The 20434-nt window shown below is 40.1% G+C and overlaps 1 pseudogene; it reads left to right on the top strand.

The window, feature by feature from the left end:
- Positions 1 to 776: 776 nt before the first annotated feature.
- On the top strand, positions 777 to 20212 carry LOC121538826 (annotated as a pseudogene).
- The last annotated feature ends 222 nt before the right edge of the window (positions 20213 to 20434 follow it).

The following is a 20434-nucleotide window of genomic DNA, read 5'->3' as shown; positions in this document are numbered from 1 at the left end:
CTATTCTGTAAAGTACTTTCATTTAGCAGACCTATAGGCCTATTCTGTAAAGGACTTTCATTTAGCAGACCTATTGGCCTATTCTGTAAAGGACTTTCATTTAGCAGACCTATAGGCCTATTCTGTAAAGGACTTTCATTTAGCAGACCTATAGGCCTATTCTGTAAAGGACTTTCATTTTGTAGACCTATGTGAAGGATTTTCAGTCCACAGTGGTTTTGGATGCCTTGATAAAAAAAAAAAAATATCCTAGTCAACCTCAGAGATATTTTGTAGTTACTCCCTAGAATTAACATGTTCAAATTATTAGAGGTGGCTTTAAAGGTTAGGACTAGTCTGATCTTTGACCTAGAATTCAATTGATCAATCAACCTACAGGTGCCACTGTCAGCTATGGGCTATAAGATAGGAAAGAGCAGAATCATTCATTTGTGTGATAACCTTTTTTATGGTTTTCTATTAGGAGTCCAATTTCCTAGATTTTAGGGACCATTTGGGCACTGGACATAGGGCATAATAAACTTGGTATAAGTAAGTTATAATTAGTAAATCATTAACAAGAAAATCCTTCATATTATGGTGCTTCTGATTTAATATGATATCACTTTGCAACATTGAAATAAACGCATATGGATAGGCTATTATTAGTCACAAGTCAATTCAATAGAGCATAAACCACTCATTTAGACTAACAAAATGGCTGTCATGCGCTAGGCTACACGGTCCTATCTGCGCATGCCCACCACACCTCTGTCACCGAGGGTTGAGAGCAGGTATTGAGTCTGACGAGTGACAGATTCTTTCTCAAAGGCTTAGCCTACTGATCCTCTCTCCTAAAACAGCACAGTCCAAAAGTGGTTTCCAGGTGTGATGAGACTGAGACAAGAGCCAGGCTGTCAATAAACCTAAAGGAATCACAGACTAATAGATCTGACGCTGCAGTGGTAGCTAGAACCGAAACTTGATTTTTGGCATTATTGTTACAGCAGAGAAAACCGGTCGATAACCTATTGAAGACAAGTGTCGGAGACAACTGAACTGGCATCTTCAGGCAAGGGACTGCGAGTTATGGATTTCCCGGGAACTGTTCTACTAGTAGTGTTGTGAGTTTTTCTCTTTTGCATCACCTGTTTTATAACAGTGTTATTGAATATATTACTAGAAATATATAAACTATAGCCTATTTGTGATCATGTACCAACATAGTAAGAAATGTTTTACCATCGAATCCCTGGTTGGGAAAGACTTGAACTCTTCGACTACCGGGGACGAACCGATCAGACCCACAGCGCTGAGGTTCACGGAATCAATTCACCCGGCGCCCTTTTGGGAGTTGTTTCCAGAACTCCGGCAGGACTTTATACAGCAGTCCAGACATGATGTTCCCTGACCCGGGTACACACACAGGGAACTCCGGTATGCCCCTGCATCCTCTCCAGCTTCCATCGCAGCCTTTCTTCAACCCGCATCAGAGAGACACGTTGAATTTCTACCCGTGGGTTCTTCGAAACAGATATCTCGGACACAGGTTCCAAGGTAAGCGAACAAGTACTTTAATTTAATGAATATTCCAAAGTTATTTTCAATAATATCATATATTTGGGCATATCCTTGTTATTGCATGGTTGAAAAAGACACGTATGGGGACATATTACAATGACCGTACGCATTAGAACTCTATAGTTCACTGATGGAAGAAATGTCCTTATGATCCCTGAACATGCTAGGTATGGTATTTTATTCAGGAAACAAATAATGTCTAAAAGGGTAGTAAACAAAGCAACAAAAACAGGATCAATGCAAATTATTAAAACTACTGAAATCTGTTTGCAGAGGAAAACGTTTAAACATCCAACTATAGTTAATTTCTTTCTTAAGTTAGGTCTATGCATTATTGGTAAATTTTCAGAGATTGGACGCATTAAAATAAATAGACTATATTGTTTATTTTTATTCATTTAAAATGCACATCGAAGCCATTGCACTTTCTTATAATGTATGTTCCCAAAAAGTTGATAGGAGATCAAATGTCTAATACGTTGAATAATAATAATAACACTAGGGTAAATTAATTTAAATGTGTAAGCTGTATGCAATTGTTCAAATAAAATAATATAAAATAAGAACAATATTTATCTAACAAATAGGCCTATAATCAAGATTTATTTCCCATTTGCCTACCCATTCGATTTAGGTTTTGCACCATTCAGAAAGTTTAATTGTAAGCAGTGGTGGGAAAAGTACCTAAATTGTCATACTTGAGTAAAAGGAAAGATACCTTAACAGAAAATGACTCAGGTTAAAGTGAAAGTCACCCAGTAAAATACGACTTGAATAAAAGTCTAAAAGTATTTGTTTTTAAATATATCTAAGTATAAAAAGTAAATGTAATTGCTAAAATATACTTAAGTATCAAAAGTACAAGTATAAATCATTTCACATTCCTTATATTAAGCAAACCAGACGGCACGATTTTTTATTTTTTTATTTTTAATTTACGGATAGGCAGGGGCACACTCCAAAACTCAGACATAATTTACAAACGAAGCATTTGTGTTTAGTGAGTCCGCCAGATCAGAGGCAGTAGGGATGATCAGGGATGTTCTCATGATAAGTGCCTGAATTTGACCATTTTCCTGTCCTGCTAAGCATTCAAAATGTGACGAGTACTTTTGGTGTCAGGGAAAATGTATGGAGTAAAAAGTACTTTAAAGTATTTTTACTTAAATACTTTACATCACTGATTATAAGGATTTTTTTCTCTCAAATATTTAGATATAATTAACTAATATTTAATTGGATAATTTAATATGAACGTTATTTGGATTAAAAGTAACAAAAGACAGGAATATTGTAATATTATTAGTTTATAATAATATTATAGTATTATAACAAATAATAACAGCTATAATCAACAATCAACAAATAATAACAATATTATTTAATTCAAATTTGCTTTGGGTTCAACTTTAGATTTAAAGGCTGCACATTTCTGATAAGACAATAACTATTTGAAAATGGGCCCGATATAAAAGTCTTTAGCATCCAAATAAAGCCATGAGAGAAATTGAATATTGGATAATCTCAGTATTCAGTGACCAAAACCTTAAATATTCTCACTCAAGCTATTTGCAGTGGATACTTGCAATAAATGGTGAACATCCTTACTAACTGATGCTGGGCGGTCCTCAAAAACAAAGCAATTTGTTAAACCAGACAGATCAATAACTTTCAACGCTCATCTCGTTGACTCAGTGGACAGCAGTGGTTAGCCACATCAGGTGTGCTGTCAGGTATGTTACTCTCTGATCAGCCAGCCCAGGGCCGTATTCACAGTGTCTCAGAGTATTTTTTATTTATTTTATTTTATTTCACCTTTATTTAACCAGGTAAGCCAGTTGAGAACAAGTTCTCATTTACAACTGCGACCTGGCCAAGATAAAGCAAAGCAGTGCGATAAAAACAACAACACAGAGTTACATATGGGGTAAACAAAACATAAAGTCAAAAATACAACAGAAAAATATATATACAGTGTGTGTAAATGTAGCAAGTTATGGAGGTAAGGCAATAAATAGTGCAAAATAATTACAATTAGTATTAACACTGGAATGATGGATGTGCAAGAGATGATGTGCAAATAGAGATACTGGGGTGCAAATGAGCAAAATAAATAACAATATGGGGATGAGGTAGTTGGGTGGGCTAATTTCAGATGGGCTGTGTACAGGTGCAGTGATCGGTAAGCTGCTCTGACAACTGACGCTTAAAGTTAGTGAGGGAGATAAGAGTCTCCGGCTTCAGAGATTTTTGCAGTTTGTTCCAGTCATTGGCAGCAGAGAACTGGAAGGAATGACGGCCAAAGGAGGTGTTGGCTTTGGGGATGACCAGTGAGCTATACCTGCTGGAGCGCATACTACGGGTGGGTGTTGCTATGGTGACCAATGAGCTAAGTATGAGTCCAGATCTAGGATCCGTTTTGGCCTTTTAGATCATTAATGAATAAGATTAAATGGAGATGTTGGACCTGATCCTAGATCAGCACTCCTCCTCTTTATGGTCCTGTCCAGGTAACCTTCAGGGTGTACTTCAGTCAGGTAATCAGTGGGAGTCAGAGATTGTTGTCACTGTTGCTCAGATCAGGAGCTCAGATAAAGTGTCTTTGTTTACAGACACAGCAGATCCACTCACTGATGGTGTCCAATAACCATGAAAACTAATGTTTAGACAAGGCTAACTACAGACAGGAGGATTGAGAGGAGAGGATTAGCCATCATGACTGTCACTTACTGTTAGGGATGGATGGGAGATGTATTTTCTTTCATACTCCCCCACTTCCTGAGAGGTTGAGAGAGTGAGAGAGAGAGAGAGAGAGAGAAAGAAAGAGAGGAGAGAGAAAGAGAGGAGAGAGAAAGAGAGGAGAGAGAAAGAGAGAGAGAACGAGAGGAGGGAGAAAGAGAGGAGAGAGAAAGAGAAAGAGAGGAGAGAGAGAGAGAGAGAAAGAAAGAGAGGAGGGAGAAAGAGAGGAGAGAGAAAGATAGGAGAGAGAAAGAGAGGAGAGAGAGAGAAGAGAGAGAGAGAGAGAAAGAAAGAGAGGAGAGAGAAAGAGAGGAGAGAGAAAGAGAGGAGAAAGAGAGAGAGAGAGAAAGAAAGAGAGGAGAGAGAAAGAGAGGAGAGAGAAAGAGAGGAGAGAGAAAGAGAGGAGAGAGAGAGAGAGAGAGAGAGAGAAAGAGAGGAGAGAGAAAGAGAGGAGAGAGAAAGAGAGGAGAGAGAAAGAGAGGAGAGAGAGAGAGATGAGAGAGAAAGGGAGGAGAGAGAAAGATAGGAGAGAGAAAGAGGAGAGAGAAAGAGAGGAGAGAGAGAGAGAGAGAAAGAAAGAGAGGAGAGAGAGAGAAAGAGAGAGAGAGAGAGAGAGAGAGAGAAAGAGAGAGAGAGAGAGAGAGAGAGAGAGAGAGAGAGAGAGAGAGAGAGAGAGAGAGAGAGAGAGAGAGAGAGAGAGAGAGAGAGAGAGAGAGAGAGAGAGAGAGGAGCACAATATAAACAGGATTTTACGTCCTACACATGTGAGCAGCTCTTTATATTGGGGTGCATTTCAGTGTGTAACCTTTTGGGTGCATTTCAGTGTGTAGCCTTTGGGGTGCATTTCAGTGTGTAACCTTTGGGGTGCATTTCAGTGTGTAACCTTTTGGGTGCATTTCAGTGTGTAACCTTTGGGGTGCATTTCAGTGTGTAACCTTTGGAGTGCATTTCAGTGTGTATGGGATTGTTATGGGATTGTTATCATCAGGAAGGAGGGCAGATAGTTCATTCACCCATCTCATCTCCCCATGGTCTGATGGTCTGGAGGTTTGCTTTGACACGTTTTTATTCATTAGGAGGTGTTGAATGTCAGGAGATACGTGCCGGAGGTTAACTAATAGGATAACAGGGCATTGTAAACATTCTATTCCAAACATATTGGATAGTTCATAGAATGCTCCTATTCTTTTAGTTGTTTTAGTCTTTGGTTTATAATCAATCAATCAATCACTCAGATAAAGACGGACTGCATGAGGAGGATAAAACATTATCATTACTTGCATGTAAAATCCTAATAGATTATAATTTTGCATGTAAAGAATAGTTTATGCTGGAATTTATAGTTTCCTTTTCATATTCAATAATTATCTCTCTACATGTATACTTTATAGTCCATTTAGTGAGAAATGGAAATAGACCATCCCTTATTTACCGCCATCCGACTCCCTCCATATTCATCCATCCAGGGTTAGAATGAGAGATTGGCCCCCCCCCACCACCACCACCCAGTGTGTAGCTGACTGCTGACAAGACCAGTCTTGTTGGGTGCCAGGGGACTGGTGTTACTGGTGATGAACACAGCTCTCTGGCTGGCGCTGCCATCTGCTCCCTGGTAGTCGTGTTGGAGGCATGTTCCCCCCATGTTCCCGCCACCCGCTGAGTACAGGCCAGAGTGTTGAAGGCTCATCCCCCTGGAGGTTATTCCCTCTGTGGCTGGGGCTGAGCCACCATTACAGTTTAGGGTTAGTATTCACAAAGAGTCTCAGAGTTGCACTGATGATTTTAGGATCAGGTCCCCCCTGTCCATATCAATTATATTTATTATGATCTATAAGGCTGATAAACTGATCCTGGATCAGCACACTTACCGAGCGGAGGACTGAGCAGAACCAGCATTAGGGTCCAGCCTGGTGAGTTCCTCCCCGGTCTCAGTCTTCTCCGGTGGGATGTGAGTGGAGGTGACACCACTAACGCCATACAACAGATGATGCCAGTCTGACTGTCTCTCCGACGGGCTAACCCACCAGCCAGAACTAGCATGGTGCTCACCAGTGTGTGATAGGAGGGCACATTCTCAAGGAAAATCATATTGTTTCTTTCCTTTATCAATAAATCACTATATTAGGTGAAAACGACAATAGTTACTGCTGTTAAAAATTAAGACTTTAACGTGAGATATATATTACATTATTACAATTTATTTCATTCAGCCTGATGCTGAGATTTAGAAAATATACCACAAAATGGAGATACTATTTAGTTATTTTATTTTATTTTAGAGCATGGATCCTAAAACCAGGAAATCCTATGACTTCGGTGACAGTGTGGCTTGTTGGTGTTCAGTGCCCCTTGAGACGCATTAAGACTAAAGCTTTCATCACCTGCAGCTGTAGTGGATCTCTATTGACATTCTTCTGTTCTACCAGAGCTGTGCTCCTCACATTCTCTCTCTTCAGAGGTGTCTCTGTTGTTTGTCCTCTGATTTCTAAAGCGTTTTCAGCGCGCCAGCTGTAGATGGCTGTCAATGACAGTCCCGTGACAGAAAATATGCATTCTTTAGTTAGCTAACACAGCTGAAGTGCTGAAGAGCGTACCGTATTTGGAGCAGACACCAATATACAGTTATCCATTACATTGTTAGTGCTATAGCCTATTTACTGTGGCAGTAAGTGGTGCTACAGTGCTTTCAGAAAGTATTCACACCCTTTGACTTTTTCCACATTCTGTTGTGTTACAGTCTGAATTTTAAATGGATGAAATTGAGATTTTGTGACACAGTAAACATTTGCTTAACAAGTCACATAAGTGGCGTGGACTCACTCTGTGTGCAGTAATAGTGTTTAACATGATTTTTGAATGACTACCTCATTGCTGTACCCAACACATACAATTATCTGTAAGGTCCCTCGGCCGAGCAGTACATTTCAAAAACAGAATCAATCACAAAGACCAGGGAGGTTTTTTCAATGCCTCGCAAAGAAGGGCACCTGTTGGTAGATTAAAACAAATAAAAATAAGGTGACATTGAATATCCCTTTGAGCATGGTGAAGTTATTAATTACACTTTGGATGGTGTATCAGTACACCCAGTCACTACAAAGATACGGGCATCCATGAGGCCAATGTTGACTTTAAAACAGTTACAGAGTTTAATGGCTGTGATAGGAGAAAACTGAGGATGGATCAACAACATTGTAGTTACTCCACAATACTAACCTAAATGACAGAGTGAAAAGAATGAAGCCTGTACATAGTAAAAATATTCCAAAACATGCATCCAGTTTGCAATAAGGCACTAAAGTAAAAATGTGGCTAAGAAATGTCCTGAATACAAAGCGTTATGTATGGGGCAAATCCAACACAACACATCACTGAGTACCACTCTTCATATTTTCAAGCATGGTGGTGGTTGCATCATGTTATGGGTATGCTTGTCATCGGCAAGGACAAGGGAGTTTGGAGCTAATCATGGAGCTAAGCATAGGCAAAATCCTAGAGGAAAACCTGGTTCAGTCTGCTTTCCAACAGACACTGGGAGACAAATGCACCTTTCAGCAGGACAATAACCTTAAAACACAAGGCCAAATATATACTGCAGTTGCTTAACAATGATGACATAGACTGTCCCTGAGTGGCCTAGTTACAGTGTTGACTTAAATCATCTTGAAAAAATCTATGTCAAGACTTGAAAATGGCTGTCTAGCAATGATCAACAACCAACCTGACAGAGCTTGAAGAATTTTTAAAAGAATAAAAAAAAAAAAAAGAATAATATGCAAATAATTATTGTACAATCCAGGTGTGCAAAGCTCTTATAGACTTACCCAGAAAGACTCACAGCTGTAATCGCTGCCAAAGGTGATTCTGACATGTATTGACTCAGGGGTGTGAATACTTACGTAAATGAGATATTTCTGTATTTCATTTTCAATATATTTGCAAAAATGTCTAAGAACATGTTTTGACTTTGTCATTATGGGGTGTTGTATGTAGATGGGTGAGAGAAAAAAAATCTATATATCCATTTTGAATTCAGGGTGTAACACAACAAAATGTGGAATAAGTCAAGGGGTATGAATACTTTCTGAACTGCTCTTTCCATGACATAGAGCAGGGGTCTCCAACCTTTTCTAGCATAAGAGCTACTTCTAAAAAATTAAACATGTCTTGAGCTACACATTTTGTTTTAGCCATTAAATAGGCACATTCCTATTTTCTCCTCTTCCCCGGGTCCTTTAGTGTACAAGAGAAAGTAGTGCACTATGTTTTCTGCCATTTAAATTACAGGTTGTAATGCAACAAAATAGGAAAAACGCCTAAGGGGGATGAATACTTTTGCAAGGCGCTGTAAGTACCTTTGAACAGGGTATGGTCAAATCAAATCAAATCAAATTTTATTGGTCACGTGCCCCGAATACAACAGGTGCAGACATTACAGTGAAATGCTTACTTACAGCCCTTAACCAACAGGTTAAGGGCTGTAATGGTAGTAGGTAGTAGGTGGTAGTAGGTGCCTGGCGCACTGTTTTGTGTAAAGAACTGCAACGCTGATGGGTATTTCACGCTCAACAGTTTCCTGTGTGTATCAAGAATGGTCCACCACCCAAAGGACATCCAGCCAACTTGACACTACTGTGGGAAGCATTGGAGTCAACATGGGCCAGCATCCCTGTGGAACGCTTTCGACACCTTGTAGAGTCCATGCCCTGAGGAATTGATGCTGTTCTGAGGACAAAATGGGAGGGGTACAACTCAATAGGACGGTGATCTTAATGTTTTGTACGCCCAGTGTATATTAATCTGTGCATGGGGAAAAACATTGTTGTAGCATTGTTTTGAGTAGAAGGTGTAGTGACTTGTTTTTTGTCTTGTAAAAAGCCACCAGTACAAGCTGAGGAAACCTACTATTAGCTACAATTAGCAGGTGCTAATAAGAAATAATATTTTTTTATTCGATTTATTAGGATCCCCATTAGTCGATGCCAGTGGCGACAGCTAGTCTTACTGGGGTCTGACACATAATGAAAAAGACATTACAGACAAAATACTTTACAATTGACATACATTTAAAAACATGAACATGTAGTGTGTGTGTGTGAGCATATATCAGTTACACATACATGTCAGTACATACACACAACAAGTAGGTCACATGGGGGAGAGGCGTTGTGCCGTGAGGTGTTGCTTTATTTGGTTTTTGAAACCAGGTTTGCTGTTCACTTGCGCTATATAAGATGGAAGGGAGTTCCATGCACTCATGGCTCTGTATAATACTGTACGTTTCCTTGAATTTGTTCTGGACCTGGGGACTGTGAAAACATCCCTGGTGGCATGTCTGGTGGGGTAAGCGTGTGTGTCAGTGCTGTGTGTAAATTGACTATGCAAACAATTTGGAATTTCCAACCCGTTAATGTTTCTTATAAAAACAAGAAGTGACGCAGTCAGTCTTTCCTCAACTCTTAGCCAAGAGAGACTGGCATGCATAGGATTAATATTAGCCCTCTGATTACAATGAAGAGCAAGACGTGGGGCTCTGTTCTGGATCAGCTGCAGCTTAACTAGGTCTTTCTCTGCAGCTCTGGACCATATGACTGGACAATAATCAAGATAAAACTAGAGCCTGCAGGACTTGCTTTGTGGAGTGCGGTGTCAAAAAAGCAGAGCATCTCTTTATTACGTACAGACCTTTCCCCATCTTTACAACCAATGAATCTATATGTTTTGACCATGACAGTTTACAATATAAGGAAACACCAAGTAATTTAGTCTCCTCAACTTGTTCAACAGCCACACCATTCATTACCAGATTCAGCTGAGGTCCAGAACTTAGGGAATGATTTGTACCAAATACAGTGCTCTTTGTTTTAGAGATGTTCAGGATCAGTTTATCACTGGCCACCCATTCTAAAACTGACTGCAACTCTTTGTTAAAGGTTTCAGTGACTTCATTAGCTGTGGTTGCTGATGCGTATATGGTTGAATCATCAGCATACATGGACACACATAGAAAAGAGCAGAGGGCCTAGAGAGCTGCCCTGCGGTACACCACACTTTACATGTTTGACATTAGAGAAGTTTTAATTTAACCCTCTGAGTTCTATTATATAGATAGCTCTGAATCCACAGTATGACAGAGGTTGAAAAGCCATAACACATGTTTTCTCAACAACAGGTTAAGGTAAAAAAAAATCAAAGGCTGCACTCAAATCTAACAGTACAGATCCCACAATCTTCTTATTATCAATTTCTTTCAACCAATCATCAGTCATTTGTGTCAGTGCAGTACATGTTGAGTGCCCTTCTCTATAAGCATGCTGAAAGTCTGTTGTTAATTTGCTTACAGAGAAATAGCATTGTATTTGGTCAAACACAATTTTTTCCAACAGTTTGCTAAGAGCTAGCAGCAAGCAGATAGGTCTGCTGTTAGAACCAGTAATGGCCTCTTTACCACTCTTGGGTAGCGGAATGACTAGTGCAGCGGGTTATTCCAGGCCTGCCAAAGAAGATATTAAGAGTTGACCATAAGCACATATGATTTGTTATGATAGAGAAGAAATACATAGTTGTTTCCACAGACAGTGCTTTCATTTAACTAATTTAACTGTTGGTCTGTAGCAGAGAGTATCAGGTCAGTTTCTAACTATGTTTATATTAGCATGACATTATCTCTAAAATAGTGTAGACATAATGCTTCATAATAGCAGTATCACAACAAGGTATTTCCATAGTACATTAGTCTTATGTTCAGTACACCTTTACAGCTGGTGTACCATAGCTTCAGTATTTGCTAATCCAAGGTCATGGTCAAGTTTGATGGCTTCTCTGTATCCATCTCCTTTCAGAGATGCTCCATCTTCGGTCCATGTTTTGCATGTGAATGAATATGGCTGGACACTGTAGCCCTACTGTCGCCGATGTAATGTAGTGCCATTCATTTGGTTTGACAGACGCATCATTGCTCACAGCTTCGGTGCATCCCACACACTGTCCCTCAACTGCCGAGCTGTAACCGACTTTTGCGTACACGTGTTTGAGGTTATATTTGTGCTGCAAGGTTCTTTTCAAGCCAGGCACAACCTTTTCATGCGGTGGTCAAATCATTTATTAATGGATTTGCTTATGTAAAATTTTTAGTTTTTTGTATGTGTCATTTTAATAAACGAACCCTAATCCCGGGAGTGCAGATGTTGGGCCTGTGGCGAGAACAAAGTCACGTACACAATGAAACTGAAAAACAAGGACATTTTACTATTGCCCTGTGTTGAATGAAATCAGGCATGTGCATATGATTCAATTTGGTTAATTGCACAACACTTTGTCTTCACATCAATCATTTTTTTGCATTTTTCCAGCCCAAGATATTTACGTATGATTTCATACAAGGCGTTACTAAACGCTTAGGTTTCATGCTCAGCGTTGAATACACTTAAGGCCCTACACAAATGAGCTTAATGTCACAATATAGAGGAGAAGTCACTGAACCTACCATCTACAGTGGTAATATAACCATCTAGTTCTGAATGAACCTACCATCTACAGTGGTAATATACAGTTGAAGTCGGAAGTTTACATACACTTAGGTTGGAGTCAGTAAAACTCGTTTGTCAACCACTCCACACATTTCTTGTTAACAAACTATAGTTTTGGCAAGTCGGTTAGGACATCTACTTTGTGCATGACACAAGTAATTTTTCCAACAATTGTTTACAGACAGATTATTTCACTTATAATTCACTGTATCATGATTCCAGTGGGTCAGAAGTTTACATACACTATGATGACTGTGCCTTTAAACAGCTTGGAAAATTCCAGAAAATGATGTCATGGCTTTAGAAGCTTCTGATAGGCTAATTGACATAATTTGAGTCAATTGGAGGTGTACCTGTGGATGTATTTCAAGGCCTACCTTCAAACTCAGTGCTTCTTTGCTTGACATCATGTGGAAATCAAAAGAAATCAGCCAAGACCTCAGAAAAATAATTGTAGACCTCTACAAGTCTGGTTCATCCTTGGGAGCTATTTCCAAATGCCTGAAGGTACCACGTTCATCTGTACAAACAATAGTACACAATTATAAACACCATGGGACCACGCAGCCGTCATATCGCTCAGGAAGGAGACGCGTTCTGTCTCCTAGAGATGAACGTACTTTGGTGCAAAAAGTGCAAATAAATCCCAGAACAACAGCAAAGGACCTTGTGAAGATGCTGGAGGAAACAGGTACAAAAGTATCTATATCCACAGTAAAACGAGTCCTATATCGACATAACCTGAAAGGCCGCTCAGCAAGGAAGAAGCCACTGCTCCAAAACTGCCATAAAAAAGCCAGACTACGGTTTGCAACTGCACATGGGGACAGAGATCGTACTTTTTGGAGAAATGTCCTCTGGTCTGATGAAACAAAAATATAACTGTTTGGCCATAATGACCATCGTTATGTTTGGAGAAAAAAGTGGGAGGCTTGCAAGCAGAAGAACACCATCCCAACCGTGAAGCACGGGGTGGAAGCATCATGCTGTGGGGGTGCTTTGCTGCAGGAGGGACTGGTGCACTTCACAAAATAGATGGCATCATGAGGAAGGAAAATTATGTGGATATATTGAATTAAGACATCAGTAGTTAAAGCTTGGTCGCAAATGGGTCTTCCAAATGGACAATGACCCCAAGCATACTGCCAAAGTTGTGGCAAAATGGCTTAAGGACAACAAAGTCAAGGTATTGGAGACCTCAATCCTATAGAAAATGTGTGGGCAGAACTGAAAAAGCGTGTGCGAGCAAGGAGGCCTACAAACCTGACTCAGTTACACCAGCTCTGTCAGGAGGAATGGGCCAAAATTCACCCAACTTATTGTGGGAAGCTTGTGGAAGGCTACCCGAAATGTTTTACCCAAGTTAATTTAACAATTTAACAATTTAAATTGTGAAACAATTTAAAGACAATGCTACCAAATACTAATTGAGTATATGTAAACTTCTGACCCACTGGGAATGTGACGAAGGAAATAAAAGCTGAAATAAATCATTTTCTCTACTATTATTCTGACATTTCACATTCTTAAAATAAAGTGGTGATCCTAACTGAAATAAGAAAGGGAATTTTTACTAGGATTAAATGTCAGGAATTGTGAAAAACTGAGTTTAAATGTATTTGGCTAAGGTGTATGTAAACTTCTGACTTCAACTGTAACCCTCAAGTTCTGAATGAACCTGCCATCTACAGTGGTAATATAACCCTATAGTTCTGAATGAACCTGCCATCCATAGTGGTAGGATACCCCATAGCTTCTGAATGAACCTGCCATCCACAGTGGTAGGATATCCCATAGCTTCTGAATGAACCTGCCATCCACAGTGGTAGGATACCCCATAGCTTCTGAATGAACCTGCCATCCACAGTGGTAGGATACCCCATAGCTTCTGAATGAACCTGCCATCCACAGTGGTAGGATACCCCATAGCTTCTGAATGAACCTGCCATCCACAGTGGTAGGATACCCCATAGCTTCTGATTGAAATGGGAATCAGTATTGAAACTAGACGATATACACTGAACAAAAATATAAATGCAACATGCAACAATTTCAAAGATTTTACTGAGTTACAGTTCATATGAGGAAATCAGTCAATTGAAATAAATAAATTAGGCCCTAATCTATGGATTTCACATGACTGGGAATACAGATATGCATCTGTTGGTCACAGATACCTTAAAAAAGTATCTGGTGTGACCACCATTTGCCTCATGCAGCGCAACACATCTCCTTCACATAGAGTTGATCAAGCTGTTGATTGTGGCCTGTGGAATGTTGTCCCACTTCAATGGCTGTGCTAAGTTGTTGAATATTGGCGGGAACTGGAACATGCTGTCATACACGTCGATCCAGAGCATCCCAAACATGCTCAATGGGTGACATGTCTGGTGAGTATGCAGGCCATGGAAGAACTGGGACATTTTCAGCTTCCAGGAATTGTGTGCAGATCCTTGCGACATGGAGGTTGTGCATTATCAAGCTGAAACATGAGGTGATGGAGGCGGATAAATGGCAGGACAATGGGCCTCAGGATCTCGTCATGGTATCTCTGTGCATTCAAATTGCCATCAATAAAATGCAATTGTGTGCGTTGTCCGTAGCTTATGCCTGCCCATACCATAACCCCACCACCACCATGGGGCACTCTGTTCACAACGTTGACATCAGCAAACCGCTCGCCCACATGACACCATACACACTGTCTGCTATCTGCCCGGTACAGTTGAAACCGGGATTCATCTGTACAGAGCACACTTCTCCAGCGTGCCAGCGGCCATCGAAGGTGAGTATTTGCCCACTGAAGTCGGTTACAACACCGAACTGCAGTCAGATCAAGACCCTGGTGAGGACGACAAGCATGAAGATGGTTTCTGACAGTTTGTGCAGAAAGTATTCGGTTGAGCAAACACACAGTTTCATCAGCCCTCCGGGTGGCTGGTCTCAGACGATCCCGCAGGTGAAGAAGCTAGATGTGGAGGTCCTGGGCTGGCGTGGTTACACGTGGTCTGCGGATGTGAAGCCGGTTGGACGTACTTCCAAATTCTCTAAAACGACGATGGAAGCGGCTTATGGCAGAGAAATGAACATTCAGTTATCTGGGTACAGCTCTGATGGCCATTCCTGTAGTCAGCATGCCATTTGCATGCTCCCTCAAAACTTGAGACATCTGTGGAATTGTGTTATGTGGCCTTTTAGTGTCACCAGCACAAGGTGCACCTATGTAATGATCATGCTGTTTAATCAGCTTCTTGATACGCCACACCTGTCAGGTGGATGGATTATCTTGGCAAAGGAGAAATGCTCACTAACAGGGATGTAAACAAATTTGTGCACAACATTTGAGACAAATTAGCTTTTTGTGCGTATGGAAAATTTTTCTGGGATATTTAATTTCATCTCATGAAACATGGGACCAACACTTTACATATTACGTTTATATTTTTGTTCAGTATAGTTCTAGAGGTTTTTATTGAGTCTAGCCTAAGAGAAGTGTACACAAAGATTTATGGAATAACTTGCTTTAACAGTACTGTTAAAAAGTAATACATGTGATTAATGTCTTTGTTACGTTTTGCGCAACTAGTCAATGTCCTAATTAAAGTATCTTATTTTGAAACACTTTGATCTGAATATATGCTTCACAATAAACATATACTTATACGGGCCCTCTGTGTGTTCTCTTTGGGTCACGACCAATGTTCTCTCCAAAAAATGTAGGCACTGAGCAAATTTCAGGTCTGCTGAGCGCAAACTTGAACTTTGTGAAAACTCTTGTGCAACTTCCAGCGCGTGTTTACTGTGAACACTGAGGCTGTACCCGCTTAAAGTTGCAGTTTCAAATAGTAGGCTACTGTGGCTATTTGATCATAATGTAGGCCTACCAGAGTGGCCTACCAGAGTGGCCTACCATCAACAACAATGGATAAAATGTGTGGTCAATATAGATCTACATTCCATGAGTTAAAAAAAAGAAACAACATTAACCTGTTTATCCACTAGTCCTTCAGACAAGGAGGTGACTGAAAATGTTTGTTGTGGTGTTGCTGCAAGAAACCATTTAACAAAATAAAAATCATTATTATTCCCATACCATTATTACAGAGAATCAGACCAATTATATGCTACCCTCTGCCTGTTGGCTACATAGCTTATTCAAGCATGTCTCAAAATAGAACATTGCCCCTTTAAGACAAAAAAATATTGCTCTTTACCTGACTGGCTTTTCACAGATGTCTAGAAATGTACAGGTTTTGTGCTCTTGTAGGAAGCAATCACTCCCCCATTGCTGACTACAAATGATCTATAACTGGGCTATTAACTCACTAAATAGAAAGGATATGAACAAACGTGCACACGTGGTTACATGCAACACTGTCCAGTTCAAAGTGAATGGCACAGATCCATATATGGCAATGGTCTATTGACATATAGGCCTACTGCAGCTCTGATTGGTTGTGCCGCACCGGTCTGGTCTGTGTAGAGTACGGGCCTGACCCGTGCCTGTCAATGCAATATAATCCTACTGCAGTGCGTTCTGCCTACAACTAAATCTCTTGTTGAAAGTCCCAGTCCCTTTATCTGTCACCAGTTCAGATTGTGCTGGAGATGGATGTCATCCATGGTGGCTGAACCAACATGTCACTGTCAATTATGCAACACTACTATTTCCTAACTGTGATGACATGCAACACTACTATTTCCTAACTGTGATGACATTCAACTCTACTATTTCATAACTGTGATGACATTCAACACAACTATTTCCTAACTGTGATGACATTCAACACTACTATTTCCTAATTGTGATTACATTCAACACAACTATTTCCTAACTGTGATGATATTCAACACAACTATTTCATAACTGTGTGATGACATTCAACACAACTATTTCCTAACTGTGATGACATTCAACACAACTATTTCCTAACTGTGATGACATTCAACACTACTATTTCATAACTGTGATGACATTCAACACTACTATTTCTTAACTGTGTGATGACATTCAACACTACTATTTCCTAACTGTGTGATGACATTCAACACAACTATTTCCTAACTGTGATGACATTCAACACTACTATTTCCTAACTGTGATGACATTCAACACTACTATTTCCTAACTGTGATGACATTCAACACTACTATTTCCTAACTGTGATGACATTCAACACTACTATTTCCTAACTGTGATGACATTCAACACTACTATTTCCTAACTGTGATGACATTCAACACTACTATTTCCTAACTGTGATGACATTCAACACTACTATTTCCTAACTGTGATGACATTCAACTCTACTATTTCATAACTGTGATGACATTCAACACAACTATTTCATAACTGTGTGATGACATTCAACACAACTATTTCCTAACTGTGATGACATTCAACACAACTATTTCCTAACTGTGATGACATTCAACACTACTATTTCCTAACTGTGATGACATTCAACACTACTATTTCCTAACTGTGATGACATTCAACACTACTATTTCCTAACTGTGATGACATTCAACACTACTATTTCCTAACTGTGATGACATTCAACACTACTATTTCCTAACTGTGATGACATTCATCACAACTATTTCCTAACTGTGATGACATTCAACACAACTATTTCCTAACTGTGATGACATTCAACACTACTATTTCCTAACTGTGATGACATTCAACACTACTATTTCCTAACTGTGATGACATTCAACACAACTATTTCCTAACTGTGATGATATTCAACACTACTATTTCCTAACTGTGATGACATTCAACACAACTATTTCCTAACTGTGATGACATTCAACACTACTATTTCCTAACTGCGATGACATTCAACACTATTATCTCCTAACTGTGATGACATTCAACACAACTATTTCCTAACTGTGATGACATTCAACACAACTATTTCCTAACTGTGATGACATTCAACACTATTATTTCCTAACTGTGATGACATTCAACACTACTATTTCCTAACTGTGATGACATTCAACACTACTATTTCCTAACTGTGTGATGACATTCAACACTACTATTTCCTAACTGTGATGACATTCAACACTACTATTTCCTAACTGTGATGACATTCAAACGTGATGTGTAATGCATACAGTATATCATCTCCATAACGATAAATGAGTCTACATTCTAGAACAAGCATGTGGAATGAGGTGTGGTGTGGTAGCATTGTGAAACGGAGGGATAACATCACCACAACCTAACATTACTAGCTTTTACCTGTACATTAATCAATTACACACGTTATGGGAAAGTGTCACGAATGATGAGTCAAGCGAAGAAGCCCATCGGGCACATTGATATGGCTAATACTGACCTAGAGAGCAGCATGCCATACGTTTCAACACTGATGTTCTCCTTATTCAGTTCTTTGTCCTCTTTTTGAGGTGTAATTGGACCAGCTATTAATCACAAACAACAACATAGCCGACAAACAAAAAGACTCAGTAAAAACCATTGGTATCAGTTTGCTTAGTTGTGCAGCAGTTAGTATACTATAGTTTCTCTCTTTACGCCGACTCTTTACACATACAACAGGAGCTGCTATGGTGTCGTTCCTGTCAGTCTAACCCTCTACTTCCTCTCCGTCCTCTCCTCGCTCTAGGTGAGGACAGCAGCCCAGAGAACCTGCTCCTTCATGGGCCTTTCTCTCGCAAGCCGAAGCGCATCCGGACAGCCTTCTCCCCCTCACAGCTCCTCAGGCTGGAGAGGGCCTTTGAGAAGAACCACTATGTGGTGGGAGCAGAGCGGAAGCAGCTCGCCAGCGGCCTCTGCCTCACAGAGACACAGGTGAGTGTGAGGGGGACTCAGCGATCTTGAACGCACCCTAAACCCCTAGGGCCTAAAAGCCAATTTGTGCTTGATCCGTAAATGTGGAGCCTCTGGAGGCCAAATCGAGCTCCGTACCACATCGTCGTGCTCCTCGGAGGGCTCCGTATAGCTCTGCATTAACATGATTGGTTGACGGTCGGTGGGCGCGGGAGGTCCAGTATGAACACAAACTCACTTCCTTGACAACTTCCTTCACAACAGCTGTGCTCAGCGAAGCGCAGGACGTATACATGCCCTGACTTTAGAGGTCGTATCACAGGAAATGCTGTAGGGCCACTGCAGAAGTCGGATTTACCATGCAGAGCCTTTAAGGCATGGCCGCATTCCAGAGCACTGAAACAGGGGATATGAGTAGACTCGTAAGTCAGAACTCCACAACACCCCCCTCAACCAACATATAGCAAAATCAGGTTTCTCAACCACAAGTTTTGTCCTACAGTAGCTATCGGGATGGGCAAGGTGATGCCAATAAATGATGTAGTTAATTTCACTATTATTATTTATGACTTCATTTCCCTAATAAACATCAGAAACACGCTGCTGATCAACAGCAATTTAGGCTTTTTACAATCATCTCATGCAACATATCATACATTGGGAATACAGTATTGCGATGTGCTGAACTTTTAATTTCAAAGGAATTAGACCAATAATTTAATCAAGCTTGTAAATGTGATGTAAAAATGCCAACCAGACAATGCCTGAAAAAATGATATAGAAATATGTTGCTATTTGCAAACAGCTGTAAAGAACGAAAGTATGTGAATTTTTTATTTTTATTTTATTTCACCTTTATTTAACCAGGTAAGCCAGTTGAGAACAAGTTCTCATTTACAACTGCGACCTGGAAGCCTTAGGCAAGGCAATGTTTGGCAGTACTATAGAAGAAATATGGAAGCAATAACAGTTTTACACCATGTGAAATATTGTGTTGGCATTATTGCTATTACACTTTGGAAAAAGCTTTGCTTAAAAATCATACATGCAGACACTTCTATAACTAGTAAAGGTACATTTACTGAAGAAAATGTGTGTGCTTGCTTCAGCTGTCTCAAAGTTTTTTCATGGAAGTGGAAGAACGAGTAGTAGTAGTTTTTACAGCAAGCACATATATATATTTTTTGCCAATGTTTCTTCCAGTACTAAACGACGTCTCTCCTTACTCTCTCCCAGGTAAAGGTTTGGTTCCAGAACAGGAGGACGAAGCACAAGAGACAGAAGCTGGAGGAAGAGTCACCGGAGGCTCAGCAGAAGAGGAAAGGAAGCCAGCACATCAGCCGCTGGAGGGTGGCTACTCAGCAGGGCAGTGGCCCCGAGGACATCGACGTCATCTCAGAGGACTGACGTTACGTCGTTATCACCTTGATTAAAACCATCGTAAATCATTCATCATGAACGCAGCCTGACTGATTGCTGACTGACTTGTGTCTGAATATCGGCAGTCTGTGTGCTCCTCTGAACACATGGTTTGACCTTTGACACAACCTGTTGTTGATTTAAAAAAAAAAAAAACAGATGAACAATTACAATGAAAACGATCACTGCTTTATGTTGGACAGAAGAAGGCCAAGTTTATCATGTTATTACACAGCTCTGACTGCTGTAAACGTGGTGGACATCTGCATTTGGTCCATGTTGCTTTCCGTAGCGACACAAACTACTGAAGAGAGACTGTTTGACTGGGAGGAATCTTTCAATACAGTTTGTAACTCTATTGTCTACCTGAACTTGACATTGT

The sequence above is a fragment of the Coregonus clupeaformis genome, chromosome 3 (genome assembly GCF_020615455.1).
Source record: "Coregonus clupeaformis isolate EN_2021a chromosome 3, ASM2061545v1, whole genome shotgun sequence".
In the NCBI taxonomy this organism is placed as follows: Eukaryota; Metazoa; Chordata; class Actinopteri; order Salmoniformes; family Salmonidae; genus Coregonus; species Coregonus clupeaformis.
The sequence above is the reverse complement of the archived record's forward strand: the minus strand, read 5'-3'. Positions and strand labels throughout refer to the sequence as shown.